Genomic DNA, 26,321 nt, shown 5'->3' with positions numbered 1-26,321 from the left:
GATACGGCCCAGTCCTTCATAAGTAAAGCACCCCCCCACCACTGAGCACAATTACATGGAGAGCTGTCGCAGGGGAACAGCATCCATCAGGACCCCCACCATCCAGGTCATGCTCTCTGCCATCAGGTCACTGCTGCCATCAGGAAGAAGGAAGAAAACCCTCAGGACCTACACCACCAGGTTCAGGAACAATTAATACTCCTCAGCCATCAGGCTCTTGAACCAGAGGGGATAAATTGACTCAACTTTACTCACCTCCTCACTGAACTGTTCCCATAACCTACAGACTCACTTTCAAGGACTCTTCATCTCACATTCTTGATATTTATTGCTTATTTATTCATTCTTGGTTTTTTTTTTGTATTTACAGTTTGTTGTCTTGTGCACATTGGTTGTTTGTCCAAACCGTTGGGTGTAACCGTTCATGGATTTATTGAGTATGCCCACAAGGAAATAAATCTCAGGGTTGTTTATGATGACATATGTTCTTTGATGATAACTTTACTTGGAACTTTGAATTTCAAATTGAATAGTTAAAGGGAATTAGCTGTTCCTGAACCAGGTGGTGTGGGACTTCAGGCTTCTGTACCTCCTTCTCATTGGTAGTTGTGAGAAGATAGCATGGTCATAGGACCACAGGACCATAAGACATAGGAACAGAATTAGGCCTTTCAGCCTTTCTAGTCTGCTCTGCCATTTCATGACGGTTGATCCACTTCCCTCTCAACCCCTTCCTTCTGCCTTCTCCCTGAAACCTCATGCCCTAACTAATCAAGAACCTATCAACCTTCACCTAATAATCTGGCCTCCACTGCCAGATGTGGTAACAAATGCCACAGATTCACCATCCTCTGACTAAAGAAATTCCTCCTCACGTTCACTCTAAATGGACGTCTCTCTATTCAGAAGCTGTGCCCTCTGCTCCTAGGCAGCCCACCATGGGAAGCATCCTCTCCTGGCCTGGATAGAAGGGGGGAATCTTTAACCTCCTCTCAATTCTCCCATCAGCCACTTGCACTTGGGATAATTTATGGAGCCAATGGAGCTATGTACCAAGATGATTTGATTTCTGGTTGGAAGCTGATGGCTCATAGAGTGACTGAGAAAGCCAGCAGATTCACAGGGACAGCATGCAAACTCTTTGCAGACAGCACTGGAAGTCAGAACTGAACTGTGTTGTTGGATCTGTGAGGGAGCAGCACCACCCATTGCACCACCATGCTGTCCTTGTCACTAATCTCATCTTGCCTGTTTTCCACAATGCTTGCCGGCCCAATGAACCAGCACCACCCAAGTACCCGCTCGCGGCCAATTAAACTATTAGCCCATAAGTCTTTGGAATATGGGTGGAAACCAGAGTACCTGAAGGAAACCTGTGCGGTCATGAGAGAACATACAAACTCCTACAGATAGCGATGGGGACTGAACCCAGGTCACTGGTGCTGCAAAGCATTACCTTAATTGTTCTGCTATTGGGCAGCTCCAGCCTTATGAAATGAACATCTACAGTATCTTAATCTTAAATATGTTCAACAAATGTTCTTTAGAGTAGAGCATTAATCCCCACCACCATCAGATTTCTGAACAGTCTATAAATATTACTTCACTCCCTTTTTACACTATATATTTATATATTTTTATATTTCTTATTGTAACCTATAACAGTTTATAATGTTTTACACTGAACTACTGCTGTAAAACAATAAATTTCATGGGATACATCAGAGATAATAAATCTGACTCTATCTAATAAAACATTCCTAAATTGCAATCCATTTATAAAATAGAAACCATTTCTAAAACACAGGCACAATTCCTATGAACTAAAAAAGACATACAGATGCAGATGAACAAATCATCCATTACAGAAAGGAATGGACTTTAGTTCACCCTGTGTTTCCTCCATGCTTCTAGATGTTCCTTGCCCCATTCCTGGTAAGCCCGAATTGCTCTCTACATTTATGAAGTTCCTTTGCCACTTGGGTGACTTCACACATATATGACATTTCCTCAGATACCCATTTTACACAAATGCTCTAAAAGAATTTTTGGACACACAGACACCAGCTACCTACAATTAATGCTAACTTCTCTGAATACATAAACCTTCTGACTATAAACACATCAGTAATTTGATATGCCAAATAGTTGTTTCCATCTGGTCTGCAAGCTTTCTTAACTAAGCAACTTTGTCAAATTGTCTTTTTTGAAACAAGTCAAATTAAATAACCTATTGTCATTGAGCTATAGAACACTACAGCACAGAAACAGGCCATTTGTCCTATCCAGTCTATGCCAAAGTATTAATCTCTTGAGTTCAATTGACCCGCACCCAGACCATGCCCTCCATATCCCTCCCTTCCATGTACCTATCCAAATATCTCTTAAATGTTGAAATCAAACCCACATTCACCATTTGCGCTGGCTGCTTGTTCCACACACTCACCACCCTCTGAGTGAATAAGTTTCCCTCATTTTTCCCTTTAAATATTCATCTTTCACCAGTAACCTATATCCACTAGTTCTAGTCTCACCCAAAACCAGTGGGAAACCAAAATAGTGGGAAAAGCATGCTTGCATTTACTTTATCCATACCCTCATAATTTTGTATACCTCTATCAAATCTCCTCTCAATATTCTATGTTCTAAAGAATAAAGTACTAATCTATTCAGCCTTTCCCTATAACTCAGGTCCTCAAGTCCTGGCAACATTTTTGTAAATTTTCTCTGTTCTCTTCAATCTTATTTACATCTTCCCAGTAGATAGGTGACAAAAACTGCACACAATATTCCAAATTAGACTTCACAAAATGTCTTATACAATTTCAACGTAACGTAATGTGACAAAAGCTTTCTTAATGACCCTGTCTCCTGTGGTGTCACTTTCAATGAATTGTAAATCTGTATTCGCAGATCCATAATTCTACCACACTCCTCAGTGTCCTAACACTCACCACGTACCCTGGCTGGTCCTCCTAAAGTGCAACTCTTCATACTTGCCTGCATTAAATTCCATCTGCCATTTTTCGGTCCATTTTTCCAGCTGCAAGCTTTGATAGTCTTCCTTGATGTCCACCATACCCCCAGCCTTGGTGTCATCCACATACTTGCAATCCAGTTTACCACATTATCATTCATCTAGATGACAAACAACAACAACATTGTCTTATTCTGCAACTCTCCAGCAGCAAGCAAATCTATGCTATAAAGAGCCTGTTTGCAAAGCTGAGTTTTTAACTTCAAACTAATTACTGCCTCATATTTACATTTTAAGTACTGAAGACTAACTCCCCTTTATGACCAGATGATAAACGAAGAAATATTAACTGCAAGTTTACATTTGCCTGTTTATCTTACAAGTGCTGTGGCAGCTGCTGTGCTTAGAAAGCAAGTTTGGCAAAACATGAGGCCTCTTGGCCCAAGAAAGTGAATATCCATCACACTTCATACTATGTCCAGTGTTACACTCTCTGTTTCTGCAATGTGTATATTTAATGAATGCAGTGCACGTGGTGAAAGTGATAATCAGACGGAGATGTCTCTGGCTTGTATTTGAATGTGGCTGCGGAAAATCCTGTGGGTGAAGATAGGTAGCAATACATTCTCTATAGCTGGAACTGGGTTGCACTGAACAAACATAATTATGAGTTGTGATAGGTGTATGAAAAGGAAACATGATGCCATTGAATCTAAAATCAGCTTGAGGAGTGATGTGATAGAAAAGCATTCCAGGATAAATAGAAAGAAGGTTGTTCTGCAGAACAAAAGTGAATTTGCCCACCTTTGCTGAACTGGTAAGGTTATTAATCTGTTTTGCTACATTGGATCTGGTTTCCTGATGGCCTATTTCCATCACAGATCCCTGTCTTTTCCTGGCTGCAGCACTCGGCTCCCTTTTGCATTTAACTTAGTTTGACCAGCACGTAAGTGTCACCACAAAGACAGAACAACTACTTCCTTTGAAGTTTGCGTTGATTCAGCATGTCACCGAGAACTTTGAGAAACTTCTATAGATGCACAGTGGAGAGTATCCTAGCTGTTTGCATCGCAACCTGGTACAGACCTGTGGTGAATTACATATACGTGTCTGGACACGCCCCCCCCCACCCCGCTGACTGCTCCTGTGGCTCCTCCCACAGACCCCTGTATAAAGGCGATTGGAGGCACTGCTCCTCCCTCAGTCTCCAGGATGTTGTGTGATGGTCTCTTGCTGCTGACTGCTCTCTTCCAGCTAATAAAAGCCTATCTCTCGCCTCACATCTCCGAGAGTTATTGATGGTGCATCAAGACCCAATGCCCAAGAATGGAAAGCATTACAATAAGCGGTAGATACAGTGTGGTCCATCACAGGCAAAGCCCAAGCCACCTTTGAGCACATGAAATGCTGTCACAAAAAAGCAGCATTCATCATCAAAGGCCCCCATCATCCAGGCCATGATCTCCTCTCGCTGCTGCCATCAGGATGGAGGTACAGGAGCCTTGAGTCGCGTACCACCAAGTTCAGGAACAATTATTACCCTTCAACCAAAGAGCTGCTGAAGTAGCATGTAAAACCTTACTCACCTCTACTCTGAAATGATTCTGCACCTTTTACGTGAACCAACATGTTTAATGTTCCATTATAATTCTTCGTTTTTTATGACCAAATGTTGATTGTCACTTTTCAAACAACTTAATTTGGATTAATGGGCATGGTACATTGGAATAAATTTGGTGTTTTGAAATGTAAGGAATACCAGTTGTTCTTAGTTGTGAGTGAGTTTCCAATAAGTATTCAGATTCAAGAGCAGCATGTCTATATTTTAAATGAAATAGACAAGAAGAATTACAAAAGAAGGGCAATTTTAATAACCGTTTTAAACTGAACAAAGATGGACAAGTGAAAAACTACAACCTGATTTCAGATTTTCTTCACATATTTATAGTTCCATAGCCCAAAATCTCTGTTGTAAATTACTCATAATTAAATATTTTTCTTGACTGATCTGATTTAAATTGAATATTTGCTGCATCTAGTACACAGCAGAGATACTGGGAAATCCTACCCCAATATAATTTAACTCAAATAGGATCAATTATATTAAAAAATTGGTAGAATGCAAGAAGACAAAAGTTTCACCCACATTATAATTGCAACAGATACCCAGTAACAGACCAAGGAGCAGGAGCAGAATTTTTGTGAAACCTAAATTTTAATGACAGTAAATAATGAATTTAAGATTCTCTGCTGCCTGGGTTGCATAACATCATATAAATCAGAACAAGAAATGCTTTTAGTCAATGACTAACTAACGGTCATTGATAACTCCCTGGAAAGCACTAGCAAATCTTTCCAAATATTTTTACATGAAAAGTTTACATTCATTTCACCGGCTGCTCGGCAGATCTGTCCTTGTGCTTCTTTAGTTAGTTGGTGGAAATAGTCGCCTACCCAAATTCAGAACAGTGCTAACTGCTGGAATTAATAGAATTCATCTGGTATCATTCATTGCCGTTTAAATGTCACATTGCTGCTTGGCTTTTGGGTGTTTCATGGCTTAGCATTTTTGTTCTTCTCCCTGACCTTTAGCAAAGAGGTGGGGGAGATGTTTAGAGGAATAAACATGATAGTTAATTGCCTTTCACTACACAAGCATTGGCATCCCTTGGCTGCATGTGTATACATAGTGAAGGCCACATACACACTTCCAAATCATCGAACTAAAGCACTCTCTGATTTTTCTGCCACTGAAAAGTTTATGAGCGAGAGCAGGGATGCACTCTGAGGTTCTAGTCTGGGATTTAGCTTCACTGTGTTGTGGTGGGCTGCGTTTGGAATACAAATTCTCTGTCTCCCGTAGTATCACTGCTTTCCACCTATCCAGCATCTAAGGTGTCCATTTGATACATTTTGTCCATACATTATATTTTTTTTATTGGAAAGAAAAGCAGATGACCTCGTATTAATGCAACACATAGGCAACCAACAATGGAATACATTTATACAACTTAGTAAAGCTGATAATACAGTCATCTGTAGCCTGGTTATTATTTTATACTTGGATAATTCACACAATTGAGTTCCTGTTGAGTGAAAAGCATTTCCCCATAACCTTAACTATTATAAAGGGAAGACCAGTGTCTGATCGGTACATCTCAGTATTGTTCTTAGGTTTCGGTTCATATATTGTGGGCAGCTAACGTCTTGTGTTGAATCCCTCACTAGAACAACACTTCTTTATTTGTGAGTCCTGTTCATTGCTTTTTGCATTTCTTTTTACAAAGTCAGGATATCAGCACAGCCAGCAGCCACAGAAAGGAACCGCTCCTGCAATTCTATTCACCAGCTGTTTGAAAGCATAGAACACATGAACAAGAGTGCATTGTGTGGAGCACACATCTCTTCCTTTGTAGTATGCAGTTATTTGTAGCAATCAAGGAGAACACTCACCCATTAAATCCAATCATAAAAGACAAGAAAAAACATGCAATAGGTTACTTTTGTTTACTGGAAAGAATTTTGTTAAATTGACTCATTTATGACAGGAAGCTGGAGCGTTTCTAATAATGCCTGGGAATTTTACGCGCAACAGCTGGAAGGTGGACTTTCTGGAATATTTTGCCTCCTCTATGTCACAGCACTTCACTGAAAGTACTAGTAACCATTTCTGCACTTGTAGAGTTTCTGTTGCATTCCGGTCTAATTGAAAACAAAGTTCCCAATTTGTACTGATCAGACAGAACTGATGACGGAGTATATACCAGGAAGTTCCACCAAGTGCTTAATTGTGTCTGCTGGCTGATGGTGTAGTGGCATCAGCACTGGACCTCGAGGTGAGAGGTCCCAGGTTCGAATCCAGCAGGTTCCTCGCACACCTTCCATCTGTGTTGAGTGATGAGCTAGCAACACAGACAAAAAAAGACAAAATTTGCCACAATGCTCAATGCCACATGACATGAGGAGGAATAACAACAAACTTAGTTGTGTACATTTTCAAATACCAGCAACGGAAGCACTGACATCTTGGGATAAGCATCGTGGAAATGCTTGGAACACAGCATTAATTTTAAAGCAAATTTACTTTCTAACCATTACTAGCTGGGCAATTGAAGGAAAACATTAATTGTTGAAATCAATGCCAACATGTTTGCTAAATATTTTATGCCTCATTTAAGCATATCACAATAACATTAAACAAAGGACATTCTATTGCTAGTGATTGTCAACAGGATTTTCAAAGTGCCAAGATCAGCATTCACAGTATAAAGGATATATTTCCATTCAATTCTAAAAATAAATAATTTTGCAAATAATGAGTGCTACTGTGAAAGACAATCATCCAAAAATGTGATTATCTTAAAATGCCACCCCAAACGTGTAGACTGATTTAGATAGACTTTCTAATACCCTGACTGGAAGGAAGCTGTATGTGTGACTCCAGACCACAGCAATGTAGTTGGCTTTTAGTCATCCTTTGAAGGTTCCCAGCTACTTATAACAAGAGGACCACAACCTTGTCGTGGTTTGGAGGCTTGTGTGCCTCAGTGACCCAGAGAGCTATGTTGGCTGGAGTCAGGGCTTTATGCTTTGGCTTTTGGTAGAATCACCCATGCCAAACAGGTCAAAGGGTAGAAGCCAGACTAAGAGTGGTCTACTGGTCACGCAGGTATGGGGGCTCAGCTCAGGGCTAATAACCTTGACTGGTTAAACAAAATTGTTACAGTAATAGCAATGAAGAATCCTTCTACAACTGAGTGTGACGATGTTCCTGAGTCTCCACCCGGGACTGACATGACAGACGGTAGTGAAAACCAAGAGGATGCTACTGACACAGTGAAGGAAGCCTTGAACATCACCAGAAATGGAAGATCTTCATTGCTGCCCTAAATGCCAGAGGCATAATGGGCAGTAAGTAAGTTTCAACTTCAGATAATAATGGTCATTAAACACTGGTTTCACCAACAACACCCATATTGTGTGTTTGAAGAAAGGACTCAGACCTTTGATAATGTCTCATCAAGTGAGTGGACTCAGCTTCTTTTCATACATGAACCAGAATTCCTTGCAGGTCTTCCCTGGGATGATCACTCAATGTTTTTAATTGAGCATTTTAAATTAAAATATTCTCAAAATTAAATGAAAGCAATTGTGAAGCCTTCAGTTCCAAATGTAGCACTGAAGGATAGACATTTTGTAATGAAAACATTGGCATGCCTTGTCCTCTTTGGCCTTGACAATGTAATTAGATTTCATCCTTATTGTGAATGTCAGTATTCCAGTTTTTGCATCACAGCCTGTCCAGCAAATATTTTAATTCTGATCAACACACACAAGATGCTGGAAGAACCCAACAAGCCAGGCAGTATCTATGGAAAAAGTCCATGTCCAGTCCTTCCAAAGGGTCTCAGCCCGAAGCGTCAACTGTACTTCTTTCCATGGATGCTGCCTGGCCTGCTGAGTTCCTCCAGCATTTTGTATGTGTTGCTTGGATTTCCAGCATCTGCAGACTTCCTCTTGTTTGTGATTTTAATTCTGTTTCCCATTCCTGTTCCGACATGTTGGTCCATGGCCTCCTCTTGTGCCATGATGACATCACCCTCAGTGCGGAGGAGCAACACCTCATATTCCATGTAGGCAGCCTCCAACCTGATGGCATGTATATTGATTTCTCTTTCTGGTAAAAAAAAAAAGGTCCCTCCCCCTCCCAGCTCTTCTATCCCCACTATAACCTCTTACTTCTTCCCAATTGCTATCACCTCCCTGTGGGTCCCCTCCTCCTTCCCTTTCCTCCTATGGTCTACGCTCTTCTCTTATCAAACTCCTCTCTCTCCAGCTCTTTACCTTTCCTACTCACCTGGCTTCACCTATCACCTCCTTCCCCTCCCCACACCTTTTTTATTCTGGCATCTTCCCCATTCCTTTCCAGTCCTGATAAAGGCTCTCCAACTGAAATGTCAACTGTTTATTCATTTCCATGATGCTGTCTGCCCTGCTGTCCCTCCAGCATTTTGCGTGGAGAGCTTTGGAATTTCAGTATCTGCAGAATTTCTCTTGTTTATAATGTGTTATAATCTACAATTTCCTGATTTAGGTTCCTTGTCTTGTCTCTATAAAAGATGGATTATTGGCTTTAGAGCAACCTCAGGGAAATAGTTATCAATGTTTTAGATGAAAGTGTAAAAATATCTTGCTTACTTTTCTGCAATTTTTTTTGGTTTTTGCCTATAAGTAGGAAAGCTACTGTGTAATCTATTCAGTTTGTTGAAAAGTCTCCATAAAGATTTTTGATTGGCTTTAGACTTAAATTTTCTGTTACTTTTCCTTCTTTAAAGCCAAGTAATAGTAGAGTTTTTCAGCAGTTGGATTCCAGCATCTGTTTGTGTCTAAAACAGGAAACATAAAGTTAAAAATATAAATTTGATTTATAGAAACTAAAAACAAATTGAGTAAGAAAAAGAAGTATACATTAAAAGATAAAAGATATTCTTTTTAAATCAGAAACACTAACTTTCTTTGGAAAAAATGACGTTACAAAGACAAATTTATTTGTCTCAGGCCCAAGGAAGTTATTCATCTGTAAATATCATATATTATACCAGTACATGCAGATTTACATTGGTAAAGTGGGAAATTGTTTTACTATTGTCACATGTACCTGGGTGTAGAGAAAAACCTTGTTTTTTATGTCATCTGTACAGATAATGTCATTACATCAGGAGCCTGAAGACACACACTCAATGTTTTAGGAACAGCTTCTTCCCCTCTGCCATCAGATTTCTGAACAGTTAATGAACTGACTCTATCTATCTATTTTCTCTCTTATTTGCACTATTTATTTAACTTCATTCATATATTTTTTTGTAATTTATAGTTTGCTTACCTCGGAGAGGCAGCCGGTTCACGTTGCATCCCTCGGAGAGGCCGTTGGGTCCTAATGCTCTCAGAGATGCGAATGAAATTCTATGATTTATGGATGGGACTGTAGTTCACACTAACTGTAGTTCATATTGGGGTCTTTCATTTCTATGGTTTATTTTTATGTTTTCGTCCTTCTTTCTTGTTGTCGATTGGCAGGCTGAAGGTCTGGGGTCTGATATTCTGATTTATCTGTTTTTGTGGGAGGGAGGAGTTGAGGGGGGTTGTGGTTTGCGAGTTTTTGTTTCTTTTTCTTTTCATGGGGGGGTTACAACAAGAGGGCGAAGGGGGATTGATGTCTTTCAACTACTTCTCCGGTTTTCCATATTTTATGGCTATCTGGAGAAGACAAATTCCAGAGTTGTATCCTGCATACATACTTTGATAATAAAATGAACCTTTGAACCTTTAGTATTTTCTGTGTACTGCTCCACAAAACAACAAATTTCAAGACATATGCAGTGATATTAAATTTGCTTCTGATTCTGAGTCACTGAGGTAGTACAAGAGAAAACAATTACAGAGTGCAGAACCAACTATTATAGTTACAGAGGACATGCAGTGCAAACAGACAATAAGGTGCAAGACTGTGCGGTTGAGAGGCCATTTTATCGTACCAGAGAACCATTCAATAGTCTTAGAGCAGTGAGACAAAAGCTCTCCTTGAGCCTGATTTTAGGCACTTGGAGGATGAAGGGAAATTTAATAAAGGTGTGCAACTTGAAGAACAGAAAAAAATGCTTCCAATAGCCGTCAGCACAAGATCTAAGGAACAGAGATTTAAGGCTTTAAGGGTAATGGATAAAGGAGAGAACATGGGGAAGAACTTTCTTACAGAGCAAGTGATAAAGCCCTGGAACTTGCTGCCCATGACCATGGTCAAGGACAAGACAACCAATGATTTTAAAGGGAAATTCAATTACCACTTGAAAAAGAAAACCCTGCAGGGCCACAGGGATAGATCAGGAGAAGATAACTAACTGAATGGTTCTACAAGCCAGCACGGGCTGACTGAGCTGAATGATTTCCTTCGATGCCTTAGTGATTCTGTGGCCATATACGCTAGCTGGGCTTTGGAAAGCATTAAGTGAGGCCCATGCCATGCGGTGTTGTTACAGGTTCTGAAAGGTGCAATTAAGAATTAACCTCATCAAGCAAACAAAACAGTTTTGAAAAAAATATCGAACTTTAAAACATTACAAGAGTATATGGATGATAGTGGAGTATTTGGAACAGAAAATTAATTTCCAAATCACTTCAGTTGCTGTGATTATAGAATGTTAACATATGAAGGTACTATAGTGACAGGTAAGACACATTTTAAACAAAGGTTGCAATTAAGATTGGCAGAATTCAAAAACATGTCACAGTAAAAAGTAAAACTTACCAACACACAGTAAAAAAATCTTTTTCTGTCATAACTTGCCATGATGCCAGTATATCACTCTTTGGTGTGTATCATTTTGATATATTAAAATCAATTAAATACTTCCAGTAAACTTATGAATCTCTGATCTTTAATAATCTTGGATCTTTATAGAGTAAAAATTCTTCTATAATTAGATTGTAGGCTTCAGCTTGCAGACCTCAATGCATGATCACAAGATGTGACTTCATTTTTTAAAGATATCCCAAGAATATTGGTTTTCTATTTCTATTATGTCATCCTTTATTTTATTTCCAGATTAACTTTAGAAGATTCAACCTGCTGCCAAAAACAAATCAAGTGGACGGCTTACCGCATCAGAAGGCAACGCCAGAAGTTGGAGAAATTGGAACATTGAATTCTCCAACTTCTGGTAATTCCCTCCCTCTCCCTTCCCCCACCCTAGTTTCACTCTGCCTCCTCCTCCAGCTGCCTATCACCGCTCTCATGATTCTGCCTTCTTCTACTACCCATAGTGCTTTCCCTTTACATTCCTTCTTCACCTTTCCTGCCTATCCCCTCCCTGCTTCCCCTCCCCCACCCCTTGATCTTTCCTCTGATTGGTTTTTCACCTGGCACCTACCAGCCTTCTCCTTCCCACCCTCCCCCCACCTTCTTTATAGGGCCCCTGCCCCCTCCTTCTTCAGTCCTGATGAAGGGTCTCGGCCCGAAATGTTAACTGCTCGTTTCCACGGATGCTGTCCATGGACCCAGCACAGATTGACCAGCTGCTGTCAGGGTGGGGTACAAAGAGCAGTCCGTGGGGCAAAATATTGTCAGGTCTGAACTCCAGAGAGGGCCAAGCATTGAATAAAAACGGTGGTGGAAAAAGCAAAGCCACTTAATTGAACTGGCTCTGCCTCAGGCATACCCAGCCGCACAGCAACAAAATGTTCCTCCATTTCAGCAGTGTGCAATGGTATCACATGCATTGCCATCTGAAGCTCGGCAGCCATGTCAAATAGCTCCACAGAATGATTCACTTTTACCACAGCAGCATGGAGTCGTACAACAAAAGCCAGTCCCAATATGTCCGTATCCTGGCCTGCCTCAGCGACTCCATTCACCATGAACTAGAAGATGTTTCCACTGTCAGAAGTGAGGGTGTGAGGAACTTTGCACCCACTGTTACAAGCACTACTTAGCGGGATGTAAATCACGAGGAATAAGACAGTCATCCACCAGTGATTTAGTTGCACAGTGCCAAGCCAATCAACATTCATCCATAACGTCACTGGTGGGCAGACAGTGCCTTCTAGGAAGATACTTACAGGGAGGTCGAAGTGAAGTGATATGGGACACAGGTTCACAGGTGCATCATAGACGAGCAGAGGAAAACTAAGCACTTAGCTGGAGTCAAACTGAGGGATGTTTCCGAGGCAGCACAGACATCCGGGACCGTGCCATATGTATGATGGTTTGAGTTCACTTTCAAATTAGCTTGATCATAACAGTTCTGGTTCTGAAAGGCAGACCTCTACCCCATTCCATCATTCAATTCAATCTGACTGAACAAATTATAAAGGAGAGTAACGAAAAAAAACTTAATGACAGGAAGGGTGGACTCTTGTATGAAACAATAAGAGCTATGTTCCCTAGCCTGAAGAGAAGCAAAATCAAGGCATTTATCAATCTGATTAGCATTGAGTGACATTCTTCTCATAGTTCTCTTTCTTCTCTTACTCACATTCCCTGGGAGTATTGAGTGAAGACAACATACCATAATTTATAACAAAGCAAGTTCAAGTCTATGTGCAGTCTCCATCTGTGAGGGAAGACAAAACAATGTTCTTTGAACCAGAAGTAAACCCACAGTGGGTAGAAAGCGTTTGAAGTGTGTGAAACACTAGTAACACTCCAGAGGGGTGCATGTCCGTACATTGTTATTGATGTGTACAACAGAGCAGACCATGACATCGTGCTTGCTGAGAAGACAGCGCTCAGGATGTTGCGACTAGTTAATTCCATGTTCCCTGTCCTGGTGCAGGAAGGTGCACCACTCGACACCAATTAGAGGATGATAAGGGTGAACTCAACTCTGATTTATGGGATCCCCCAGTCAATGTGAGCCGCCTAAATATACAACAGCAGCCAGTTTGTGAAGCAGATCCTATGAGAAGAATGTCACTCCTTTTCAAAATCAGACGACATTGGCTGTATCAAAGCTTTGCAGCTGAGCATCCCTCTCAAAGATGATGAATGGATTGCCTGCTCTGATACTTCAGTTCCAAAACCCCGCTACAGCTAAATGAAGGATTACTTACATGACCCTAATCGTCCATCAATGGATCAAGAAATCTAACTCACCTTACACCTCACCAATTGTGTGTGTCTCTGTATTGATTATAGGGACCTGAATAGGAAAACTATTCCTGACTGCCATCCCAAGAGTGCAAGACATCATGGACAGCTTACGGGGTATGCTTGGTTCTTGTTAATTGACTGGGGAAAGCATACCATCAAGGATTCATGATGAAGGAAAGCAGGTCACTAACAGCCTTCATAACCTGTAGGGTTTGTATGAGTGGATTCGAATCCCCTTTGAACTCAAGAATGTGCTCGCAGCCTACCGACGTTTCATGGAGGAGCACCTTGAAGGATTAAGAGACAAAGTCTGTGCACCATACCTGGATGACAGGCTGGTGTTCACTAAGACCTTCGATGAACATGTTGATGTGGTGAGCAGAGCGATACAGTGAATGCAGGTGCATGGAGTGAAACCTAAACCCAGTAAGTGTGAGTTCTTTAAGCGGAGGTTCACTACCTGGGGAGAATTGTGCTGGCAGAGGGAAATCGGATGAATCCTGCAGCTACCATGGTAGTAACAGCACTGAAAGAGAAGAGGCCAGGCACAGTGGGAGAACTGAGAAAGATTCTGGTTCTATTAAGCTACTATCAGCAGTACATTAAAGATTTCTCTCACGTCACAACCCCCCCCCCACCCCCATGACCTGTTAAAAAGCAGAGCTGACAGTGACCAAAATCAGCTCAGTAGGGGTAGCATTAGAAAGACAAATAAGAAGAGGAGCTGTGTGCCCTCTTGCAAACTGACAGAGACACATCAATGAACTTTGGAGAAGCTGATTGACTGCCTAGTACAGCGGCCTTTGCTGGGGTTCCTAGACTTTGCGTGATCATTCATTCTCCACGTTGGTGCCTCCAATCAGGGGTTGGGAGCAGTCCTGTATCAAAACCAAGATAGCAACTTGAGAGTAATAGCATAGTAATAAAAATTTCTTCCGATTCAATGGGAACCACAGTCCAGGCCATTGAAGTACAGTGCAGACATACCCTGGTCCATGGCAGTATCTGTACAGTTAGACAAAATAGATGTCGACTGGGTGAATATGTCAGTTCTACCACTGTCCAGGAGAGAGATCCAGCAAGCACAGGAAGAATTTGGTAACATCAAAATGGTAATCAACTTCGTAAGCTCAGGTTCGAAGCACACTTTTCAACAAATACAGACATTAAGCAAGTGAACTAGGTGCTTTCTTTAAGAGTGGGATAAATTTATATTGGATGAGGATGGCATCCTTTATTGGAAAACTACCCAGTGGACACAACTGTACATCTGAGAAGTTCAGGCGTACAGTCCTGAAAGAGCTACATGATAAAATGGGCTCAAAGGCATTGATCGCACAACAGCTCTGGTAAGAGAGAGAATTTTCTGGCCTCACATGCAGAGGGACATTGAGCACCATGTGCTAAGAGTCTGTTCCCATCTCAAGCAAAAGAAGCCGTGTTGGGAAACAAGGGCACCACTCAAGAGCGTCATGACAACGCAGCCATTTGAGCTTGTGTCAGCTGACTTTCTTCACCTAGACAAGTGCAAAGGTAGATACGAGTACATTCTAGTGATTACTGATCATTTTACATGATTTGCACAGGCATACGCCACAACAAAGTCAGGGAAAACTGTCGCTGATCATCTTTTCAATGACTTTGCCCTGAAGTTTGGGTTCCTATCACGAATACACCATGACCAAGTGGCTGAATTTGAGAACCAACTGAGAAAGCATAGGGGTGTGGCTGGATCAAGAACTACACCGTACCACCCTCAGGGAAATGGACAAGTTGAGAGATTCAGACGGACTATTCTGCAAATGTTGAAAACAGAAAGGCAAAAAGAAAATTGGAAAGTGTCATTGAATAAAATGGCCTATGCTTACAACTGTACCAAGTCATAAGTAACAGGATTCTCTTCATTCTACCTTCTCTTCGGTAGATCACCAAGGTTGCCCATAGATACGTTATTTAGCCTGAACATGGACAAAAGTCCTGCAACCCACAGTGAATGAATACTTGGAATGATGGGAACAAGGCGTGCAAGAAGCCCATCAGATTGCCAAGGAGTATATGCAAAAGGGTTTGGGGAGAAATAAGAAAAATTATGACAGCAGAGTGAGATTTACAGAGTTACAACCTGGGAATTATGTCCTAGTAAAGAATCTGATGCCCCGCAGAGGTCCAGGAAAGTTTTGAAACTATTGGGAGGACCGTATCCGTATTGTTCTATGAAAAGTTGGGGCGGATGTGCCAATCCATGAAATAAAAGCTGAACAAGGAAAGGGAAGATCCAGGGTACGACATTACAATCTTCTCATGCCATGTGGACTCCTGCCTTGGGATGCTGACCCACAAATAGATACCGCAACAAAGCAAGGATGTCTGCCAAAACAGAGCGCCAGAGCTCATCCTCCTAACGAAAGGAAAGAGAGTGAACCAGCCAGCGACAGTGAGGATGAACGTTACCACCAAGTCAAATGTCCCCAGCCTCACAATAACAAGGACTTCAGTAGTTTTGAAGTAGAGCCTATACAAACTGCTGAGCAGCAAATGAGGGTTGAGGATTCTCAATATTTCCAGCCACAAATGCCTGAGATGAACAGTTGTTAAGCTTACCTGCATGTGAACCAATACCAGCTCCTGTATTCACTCCAGTGAATGATGAGCCAGTCAACTAGATGGAGCAAAGACAAGGGAGCTCAAAATTTCCTCAGAGAGAATGGGCAACCGCCAAAACACTTTACTTACAACAGCGTTGGGATCCCCACATGTCACAACATACAGACTGTAGACTGTTGGCCACTTCAGTATCAGGCCTTGCCTTATAGTTGTGCAGTGTCAATGGCATCATGGCTACCTGTGCCTCAGTTCCGACATCAACTACTATGTGCTTACTAGAAACCAAAGGAATGTTTCATACAAGGAAAGTCGTAATTGCAAGTCTAACACTGGGAGGAGATGTTGGGATGACATCTACTTTTAAGGGGGTGTGTGTGACAAGGTTGAAATCTGTTCAATATTGTTATAAATAATTGTTCAAATAATTTTTTAAAGGAGTTAAAATAATTTATTTAATGTGAATATCATTTCATGTTGAAAATAAAAGTGATATTACTTTAAAGACATGCAAATGTACCTAGTTGAAAATTCAGAGAATCTGTGGGCACTTATTGAGCACTGAATCTGCAATTGATTTGTAAAGGCCTGCATTCAATCTTCAGCACGTGATTGATTGCTCATGCCTGCCAGAATGCCTGGGGGGGGGGGCAGTACATGTTTACTCATTTATCATAAAATGACAGATGCACGAACATTACAATGTTTATCTTTCATTTGTCCCCCCCCCTTTTCAAAGGTACTACATGTATAAGTACTTCAATACTAAATTTACTTTGAACTTTGTTTAATCCTCAGATGGATAGAACATGCAGAAAACATGCCGACAGATCTCTGTCCATGTACTTCCAGAACCTCTGATAAAAAGTTACCATGGAACCTGCTTTATACACAGTATATATTTGACCAAAGATCCACAAATTGCCTTTATGTCAACACCTTTAATACTACCACATTCATCTTGGGCTAATAATTTAACTATAGGCATAGGCTTGCTGCATCTGATGTTCACCTGTTATAATTAAAGATCTCATTTACCAATGATGGGGGTTACAATCTATAAATACTAAGTACATTTCAACACTTATTCAATCTATTTTCACACTGGTTCTATGAGAACATCTCTGGGCTGGCGATGTAAAATCAATATACAATTCGTGGTCTTTCTGCCACTCAATCTGCACAGACTGTAAACAGCCTATTCAGCATAAACCATCCTCCAGTACTGGTCAGTAGTACCCAAGTCATAATTCTTCAAATACACATTTAGGTGCTAAGCATGTCTGCTTCTAGCATCTCTAATCCATCTTAAAATGACATCTATGAGGAGCGCTGCCACAAGAAAGCATCACCCGTCATCAAGGAACTCTACCACCCAGACCATGCTATCTTCTCCCTCTTGCTATTGGGAAGGAGGTACAGGAGCCTTAGGTCCCACACCACCACGTTCAGGAGCAGTTATTACTCTTCAACCAACGGGCTCCTGAACTAGTGTAGATAACTTCACTCACCTCAATACTAAAGTGATTCAACAACCTATGAACCCACGTTCAAGGACTCCACAACTCACGTTCTCAATATTATTTATTTACTTACTTTTTATTTGTATTTTCATAATTTGTCTTCTTTTCCACTTTGTCTATTTTTGTGTGGATGTAACTTTACATTGATTCTATGGTATTTCTTTGTACATACTACAAATGCCCACAAGGAAATTAATCTCAGGGTGACATATACTACATACTTTGATAATAAATTTATTTCATACTTTGAACTTTCTCCAGACCACTACCAATGAAGAAAGGATTTCCTCATCTCTCCTCTAATCCTTAAACAAATGATTTTAAATCTATTCCCCCAATATTCATGCCCTCTGCTAAGTGAAATAGGAGATCAGATATGACCTATCTAGACTCCTTTTTCATTTAAATGTTAAATTTTCCTTCATCCTCCTCTATCCCAGAGAAAAAAAACTCTATTTATCTTCCCTCAGAGCTAACCATTTCCAGGTCTGGCAATGTTTTTGTAAATTTCCTCAGTAGTCCTTCCAATGTAATCACATCTTTCTGTTAATAAGGTGATCAGACTTATATAGTATATCGTGTTGCTTATGTTTCCAGGATAACCTCTCTGCTCATACGTTCTTATCCAATAATGAAATACATGGGTAATATCTCATGTGCATTTATAACCATCTTATAAAATTGTCCTGCTAGCTTAAAGATCATGTGTACATACATTCCAAGGTCCCTCTGTTTCATTCACATAATTCAACATCCCTTCATTTATTGTTTCCTCATCTCCTCCAATCTTCCACAAATAACTTTAAGCCCATGTCGCCAATTTATTCTTCTATTTCATTCTATTTCCTGCACTTCACACTATCAACTTCCACCCAGCTCTCAAATTCACTTTGCCCATCTCCAACAGTTCTCTTCACTTTCTTGATCTCCTCTACTACAAACCTACTGACTCCCACAGTTATCTTGACCACATTTCTTTCCACCCTGTCGTTAGCAAGCATACTATTCCCCTCTCTCAGTCTCTCTGTCTCTGCCGCATTTGTTCTGATGATGAGGCTCTCCATTCCAGAATAGCTGAAATGTCCTCTTTTTTTCAGAAAATGAGGTTTTGCCCCCATTGGTATCAATACAACCTTCAGCCTCATCTCTTTCATTTTCCACACGTCTGCCCTCAAAAATCCCACCACCCATCCAAGGCATAACAGGAATAGAGTTCCCTTTATCTTCACCTACCACACCACGAGCCCCCATATTATATCATTCCTCACAACCTCTGCTATCTCCAACGGAATCCCATCATCTGGAAAATCTTTGCCTTCTCTCTCTGCTTTCCACAGGGACTGCTCTCTCCATGACTCCCTTGTCCTCTTCTCCTTCCCCACTGATCTCCAACCAGGCACTTATCCTTGCAACTCTGCCAAGTGCAACACATGCCCCCATACCTCCTCCCTCACCACAATTCAGAGTCCTAAACAGCCCTCTACACATGACCATTTATTTGATCTGGTGGATTTCCCGGTTGTTATGGCAGACAATTTAATTCCACTTCCACTTTAATTCCACTTCCTATTCCCACCTCGGCATGTCTGTCCACAGCCACCTCAACAGCTAAGCTGAGTTAGAGGCAGATTAGAGGAATAGCACTTCATATTCTGTCCTGGAAATATCCAGCCTGATGGCATGAACATCAGCTCCTCTAATTCCTGGAAAGCAATCACCTCTGTCTCCATTTTATTTTTCTTTATTCCACCAGCCCCAATATGTTTTCATTGATGTTATAAAAATCAGAGTCTGATTACATCAGCATTATCCAAAAAGCATTTTACCTGGTTCCTGGGGAAATTTATTAACTTTTTCCCAAATGTCTGTTGGAATGGAAACCCCCCCATAGCTCTCCTGCTAGGCTGGAGGAAATTGGCTATCGTAATTTTCTACAAGCAAAGTCATGATCTCTCTTACCCTGATTCACATCTTCCAAATCCCTTTTAATTTGCCTTAAATTGGCAAGATGTCAAAATGTATCAATCTTCCGTGGATCTGCTGTTGTGCACCTTCTACTTACCTCTAGCACCCAACCAGTGAGTCACAATGCCCAGCACTTTACAGGAGGCGAGAAATCTGTGACTGCATGGGTTTCCTCTCAGTAGTGTTGCTTCCTCCCATATTCCATACACATGCTGCTTGGTAGGTTAATCGGCCACCATGACTTGCTTCTTGCATGTGTAATACTAGTAGAATCTGGTGAGAATTGATGGGGAGAAAACATCAGGAGATCCTACAGATGCTGGATATTCAGAATAACACTCTACAAAATGTTGGAGGAACTCAGTAGGTCAGGCAGCACCTATGGAGAGGAATAAACAGTGGATGTTTCGGGCCAAGACCCTCCATCAGGACTGGAAAGGAAAGGGGAAGGAGCCAGGATGAGAAGGAGGGAAGGGGGAAGGAAGAAATACATGCTGGCAGAGAGTATGTGAAGAGGAAGGTGGGTTTGTGGAGGAGGAGGGTAATGTGAGAAGATAGGAGGTGATAGTGGAAAAAGTAAAAGGCTGAAAATGACAGAAATTGATAGGGGGGGAGAGTGGACCATGGGAGAAAGGGGAGCAGAAGGGTTGGTGAGGAGAAGAGAAGGTATGAAAAGGGAGCCAGAATAGGAAATGGAAAAAGGGAGAAAGGGGCAAGGGGAGAAATTACCAGAAGTTACAGAATCCAAGTTGGACACTGCCCTGATGGAATATGAGATGCTGCTTCTCGAACCTGAGAATGATCTCACCATGGTAGTAGAGGAGGCCAGGGACCGACGTGTCAGAATGGGAATAGGAAGTAGAATTAAAATTAGTAGCCACCAGGAGATCCCACCAGTCGTGGCAGACTAAGTGAAGGTGCGCATGTGGACAATAAATTGGAATTGAAGTAGGATAAATGAAATTAGGTACTTGACATTTAACGTGGACTTATTAGGCAGAAGAGACTACTTATTTTTTGTTTTAGATGGCTCTATGACTCTAAAACTAACATTCTGGAAAAGTTCTCTGTGAAATCTGTTCCAAATTAAATCCGCCCCAGTACTTCCCGTCAAAAATCTTTAAATCCTGTAACTCATTCCAAACAATTATTGATTTTAATGCAACCAAGTAGGGGGAGAGAAAGAATTGTCCCAAATTTCTCCTATTATAGTATCAAGCTAAAAGCTTTTGGCATTTTCCAATGTTCTGTAAGTCTGTCAAAATCAGTGAGCTGCAGAAATGCAATAATTTGTTACAGCTCCCTCTGCTGCTACTGTCATTTCCTGGCGAACTATTGGATATGTTCCATCTGGTTTTCTTCTGCTGTGATAATTTAAATATTTCAGTTTCAATGATCATTTGCGGCTCACATCTATTTTCTGTGTAGACAACGATTGACCATCACTTCAGCAAACGTTAGAAGACGGTTACCACTGAATTTACATAATTGAGCTGAAGACAAAACTTCACAAAGTGCAACCAGAATACTCAGTTTTCTAATCAGTTATCAAACGATTAGGAAAGCTGACTTTGTATTCGCTTCAGGTTTAACAGTGACTTTTTCTCAAAGGGAAATGGCAAGGAAAATTCAGTATTTTGGGCAAATCTCGACTCCAGAATAATTGATTATGCTGAAAAGATAAATAAGCCAGAAGGTAAATATTGCTCAACAAATAAGTTCTCAAACTCAAAATCATCATTTGGTTTTTTTTGCCATAAGAGGCATCCCAACAAAAAATTCTGCTTTTATATGAAGAAATGCAAGTAGAGAAATATTGACAAAGATTTTCTTTTTGTTTCTGTCAGTTTGTTTCAAGGCAGATAAGCACAATATTGAAGTTGGGAGAGTTGGGTGGGTGGATAGGGAGGTGGTTTGGATGAGAGCAGAAGGGTTCAAGTTCAAGTTCAGCTTCAGGTTTATTGTTTTTCAGTCATATACTATACATGTACATCGCCAAATTGAAGTTGATCCTCCAGACCAAGGTGCACACCACAGACCATTCCATGCACCAACAACACATGAAGTAATATTACCACAAATAAATTAACAAATAATCAGGTGCATTTATGACACAAGTTAAAAAGTCAACGGTATAACACAACTGTGCCAGGGAATTCAGTAGTCTCACGGCCTGGGGAACAAGCGGTTCTCCGTGCTAACAGTTCTTGTCCTAATGCTATGGTACCTCCTGCCTGATCGTAGGGGGTCAAAGAGATTGATGGATGCATGGGAGGAATCATTGACAATGCTAAGGTCTCCTGGTAAATATCTCAAATGGGTGGAAAAGAGTCTCTGATGGTCCCCTCAGCTGTCCTCACAATCCTTTATAGGGTCCTGGGGTCAAACGTCTTGCAAATTCCATACCAGATGGTGACATGCTACTATGCTTCCAGTTCCCTGATTCACTTCCATGGATCAACCAAACATGAATGTGAACAAGCCATCTTCTGTTTTATTAGTTCATAATGCAAATCCTTTTTCAAATGTATTTGCTATCACATTAAAATGATGTTAATAATAAACGGGAATTATGTTGGATTCTTAGTGTCCTTTAGTATTGTGTTTACTTCAACTTGCCCGAACAATCCTCTTCTTTCAAAAAGCTTATTTAAAATAAAATTCATTAGAGTAATTGCCAAGAGCAAGGCAAAGCTCATATTATAAACAGATCATTTGTCTCTCAAAATGCCTAAATTTCCAGAATTGCCATTATAGTTATCCACTTACAAAATTTCCAATTTTGCTATCATAGCTGCTTGCAAAAATCAGAAATGGGTTCAACTTTCACAAATACACAGATCAATTTCAGAGTATCACTCATTATCACTGCTCATAATTTTCCTGACAGGACTCTCACCCGTTTGCTGGCTTCTCCTCCTCCTTGGCAGCGTACAACACAAAGAACTGACAAAGCACCTTTGACAATGTGCTTGATAGAAATCTACTGCAGCCCAGCCATTCTCCGAATGAAAGATGAGAAAACATCAACTGCAAAAGAAGTAACTCTTTTTTTAAAGCAAAAATATTAAGCAAAAGTAGGTTTGCAGATTTAGTAATTCTAGCACACATGAGTCATGTTAAAAGCATATCGCTTCTTTAAAGCTGGTAATTAAAATTCCTCACCCAGATACTGCATGATACATAATCTAGTCCTTAGTATTTTAATACTTTTTAGTGACAAGCTTAGCTATTCATACAACAAATTAAACTGAAATTGAACTGAGCTTACTCTCATTCATGAGGCTAGCTGATTGATTGCACTCTGTTCTATTGTAAACACGGTTGCCTAGAAATTCATTATTAGCTGCTATATAATAATGGTAGTGAATTATTCGTCCACCTTAGAGTACAAGATGTCATTGCTATTTTAGTGTTACTGATCAGGGATGAATTTCTAAGTAATAATCCTTAAACAGCACCTTCTTTAAGGGCACCATGTTAGCATAAATAGAAAACATCCACTTACCCACATTGTTCACATTGGATATTTTAGATACATGATTAGACACTGGTTTTGTGAGACAAGCCAGAGAGTGGTAGCAGATAGTTGCCTCTCCAACTGGAGGCCCGTGACTAGTGGTGTGCCACAGGGATCGGTGCTGGGCCCTTTGTTTTTTGTCATCTGTATCAATGATCGAGATGACAATGTAATTAACTGGATCAGCAAACTTTCTGATGACACCAAGAATTGCGGCATAGTGGACAGTGGGAAGGCTATCATTGCTTGCAGAGGGATCTGCATCAGCTGGAAAATGGGCTGAAAAATTGCAGGTGGAATTTAAAGCAGACAAGTGTGAGGTTATGCACTTTGGTAGGACAATCAAGGTAGTTCTTACACAGTGAACGGTAGGGCGCTGAGGAGTGTGGTAGAACAAAGGGATCTGGGAATATAGGTCCATAATTCACAGGTAGATAGGGTCACAAAGAAAGCTTTTGGCATGTTGGCCTTCATAAATCAATGTATTGAGTACAGAAGATTGGATGTTATGTTGAAGTTGTGTATGACAACGATGAGGCCTAATTTGGAGTATTGAGTGCAGTTTTGGTCACCTACCTACAAGAAAGATGTAAATAAGCTTGAAAGAGTACAGAGAAAATTTACAAGGATATTGCTGGGTCTGGAGGATCTCAATTATAAGGAAAAATTGAATAGGATAGGACTTTATTCCTTGGAATGTAGAAGACTGAGAGGAGATTTGATAGAGGTATACAAAATTATGAGGGGTATAGATAAGGCTTTTACCACTGAGTTTGGGCGGAATGACAACCAGAGGTCAGGGGTTAAGGGTGAAAGGTGAAAATTTTTAGGGTAACATGAGGAAAACCTTCTTCCCTCAGAGGGTCCTGAAAGTGTGGAATACGCTGCCAGCACAAGTGGTGCGTGTGAGCTTGATTTCAATGTTTAAGAGAAGTTTGGATAGGTACAAGGATAGTAGGGATATGGAGGGCTATAATCCTGGTGCAGGTTGTTGGGAGTAGGCTGTTTAAATGGTTTCGGCATGCACTAGATGGGCCAAAAGGCCTGCTTCTGTGCTGTATTTCTCTATGGCTCTATGATTTTGAAGTCTCACTATATCTTGTACTACCTCAATACACTATGTAATGGTGTGATATGTGTGAATAGAATACAAAAGCAAGTATTCATTGTACCTCAGCAAAAATAAACCAATATAATGAACAATAATAATTCAAATTTGATTAATAATTTCTGGCTACCCAACCAGACCTGAATATATGTGTCATGCTGAAAATAAAATTTCAATTATTTCAGACCTGCTGGGGTGTTTTGACTTAATTAGATACCAATGTTTCTCACTGAGAAGAATATTAGGGAGGAGGTAGTAGCAAAATGACTTTTAGAATTGATGTTGTTTGACTTTACATTTTGACATGTAAGAGTAAGAAGCTAATAAAATTCAACATTGATGTAAGGTTTTTAAAATGAACATCAAATCCATGAAAGTTAACAAAGATACTGAATATTTGAGAGGACAAATTTGTGGCAGGTAGAAGTGCAGTTGTCAGTTCTAAACAATTATCTGTTATTACAATACAAATTATTTAAACATTACAAATTCAGCAAAATTAACTTGGGAGCTTGGCAATTGAATTATTTTCTTTATTCCTAATTTATTTTCTTATTTTTAAATTATTTCCAGAATAGTAATCTAATGCTACAAATCCAAAACGAACTGGCCATCAACAGGAAGAGTTTCATTAACAGCACATTAAATTCAAAAAGGGCTGCAACTGGTAAGATTTTGAGATTTGTGCAAATTGAACGTGCCTAGTGTCAAGTGATCAGCCAGCTCCATCTGGAAAAAATATCCATTCTGGCTTCCACAATGTAAAGAGCTACAGTATTTACTTGCCAATGTAAGCAGTGCACAGTGTGTTGGTGTAACTCACAGGAGCACCAAGTGGGCAGGTCTTAATGGTCAATGAAACCCCATCATGCCTCCCACCAACTACATTCAAATCACTCTCAAATTTTCCTGACTACTATCTTTTATGGAGACCTTTTTGACAACACACACATCCAAGAAGTAATGGAACATTGCTAATGATCTGAAGTTACAGCAAATTTGATGGAATCTGGTTGAAAGTGACTTGACTTGAGTAAGACATTGAATATGATCAGTACAATGGGTTGTCTCTATAATTATAGTTAGACTGCATTGAACTGGGGTGGATTGACTTTACCCTAAAATATACTGTAGTTAATTCATAGATTTAAAGTGGTTAACAATCTGCTAATTATTCAACAATCAGAAAGGCTCTAAGAATAAATTAGGAGGCCTCACCTTGAGTATTGTGAACAGTTTTGGGCCCCTCATCTTAGAAAAGATGTGCTGGCATTGGAGAGGGTCCAGAGTAGGTTTACAAAAATGATTCCAGGAATTGAAGGGTTATCATACAAGGAATGTTTGATGGCTCTGGATCTGTACTCGCTAGAATTCAGAAGGATGAGCGGGGATCTCATTAAAATCTTTGGAATGTTGAAAGGGCTAGGCAGAGTAGATGTGGAAAGGATGGTGGGAAAGTCTAGAACAAGAGGGCACAGCCTCAGGATAGAGGGGCGCCCTTTCAAAACAAAGATGCAGAGAAATTTCTTTAGCCAAAGGGTGGTGAATTTGTGGAATTTGTTGCCACATGCAGCTGGGGAGGCCGGGTCATTGGGTGTACTTAAGGCAGAGATTGATAGGTTCTTGATTGGACGTGGCATCAAAGGTTATGGGGAGAAGGCTGGGAACTGGGGTTGAGGAGGAGGGAAGAAAAAGGATCAGTCATGACTGAATGGTGGAGCAGACTCGATGGGCCAGATGGCCTAATTCTGCTCTTTTGTCTTATGGTCTAATGGAAATTAAGGGCCAGTGAGCTAGATTTCAGTAATGGGTAAATTATTGGAAGGTATTCTACGAGGCAGGATATACAAGTACCAGGAAGTCTGAGGAGGCTGGGGATCCAAAGCAACACACACAAAATGCTGGAGGAACTTAGCATGTCAGACAGCATCTATGGAAAAGAATAAACTGTCGATGTTTCAGGCCGAGACCCTTCTTCA

General features: G+C 40.6%; 1 long non-coding RNA gene across 1 annotated transcript; it reads right to left on the bottom strand.

The window, feature by feature from the left end:
- Positions 1-6,470: 6,470 nt before the first annotated feature.
- On the bottom strand, positions 6,471-19,977 carry LOC140736567 (uncharacterized). The gene is made up of 3 exons (XR_012100973.1): positions 19,812-19,977; positions 9,176-9,363; positions 6,471-6,879 (listed from the first exon to the last, which is right to left on the bottom strand). It is a non-coding gene; the product is annotated as an uncharacterized lncRNA (long non-coding RNA).
- Positions 19,978-26,321: the final 6,344 nt, after the last annotated feature.

The sequence above is a fragment of the Hemitrygon akajei genome, chromosome 12, assembly GCF_048418815.1.
Source record: "Hemitrygon akajei chromosome 12, sHemAka1.3, whole genome shotgun sequence".
Lineage (NCBI taxonomy): Eukaryota > Metazoa > Chordata > Chondrichthyes > Myliobatiformes > Dasyatidae > Hemitrygon > Hemitrygon akajei.
This window is presented reverse-complemented; position numbering and strand designations above follow the sequence as displayed.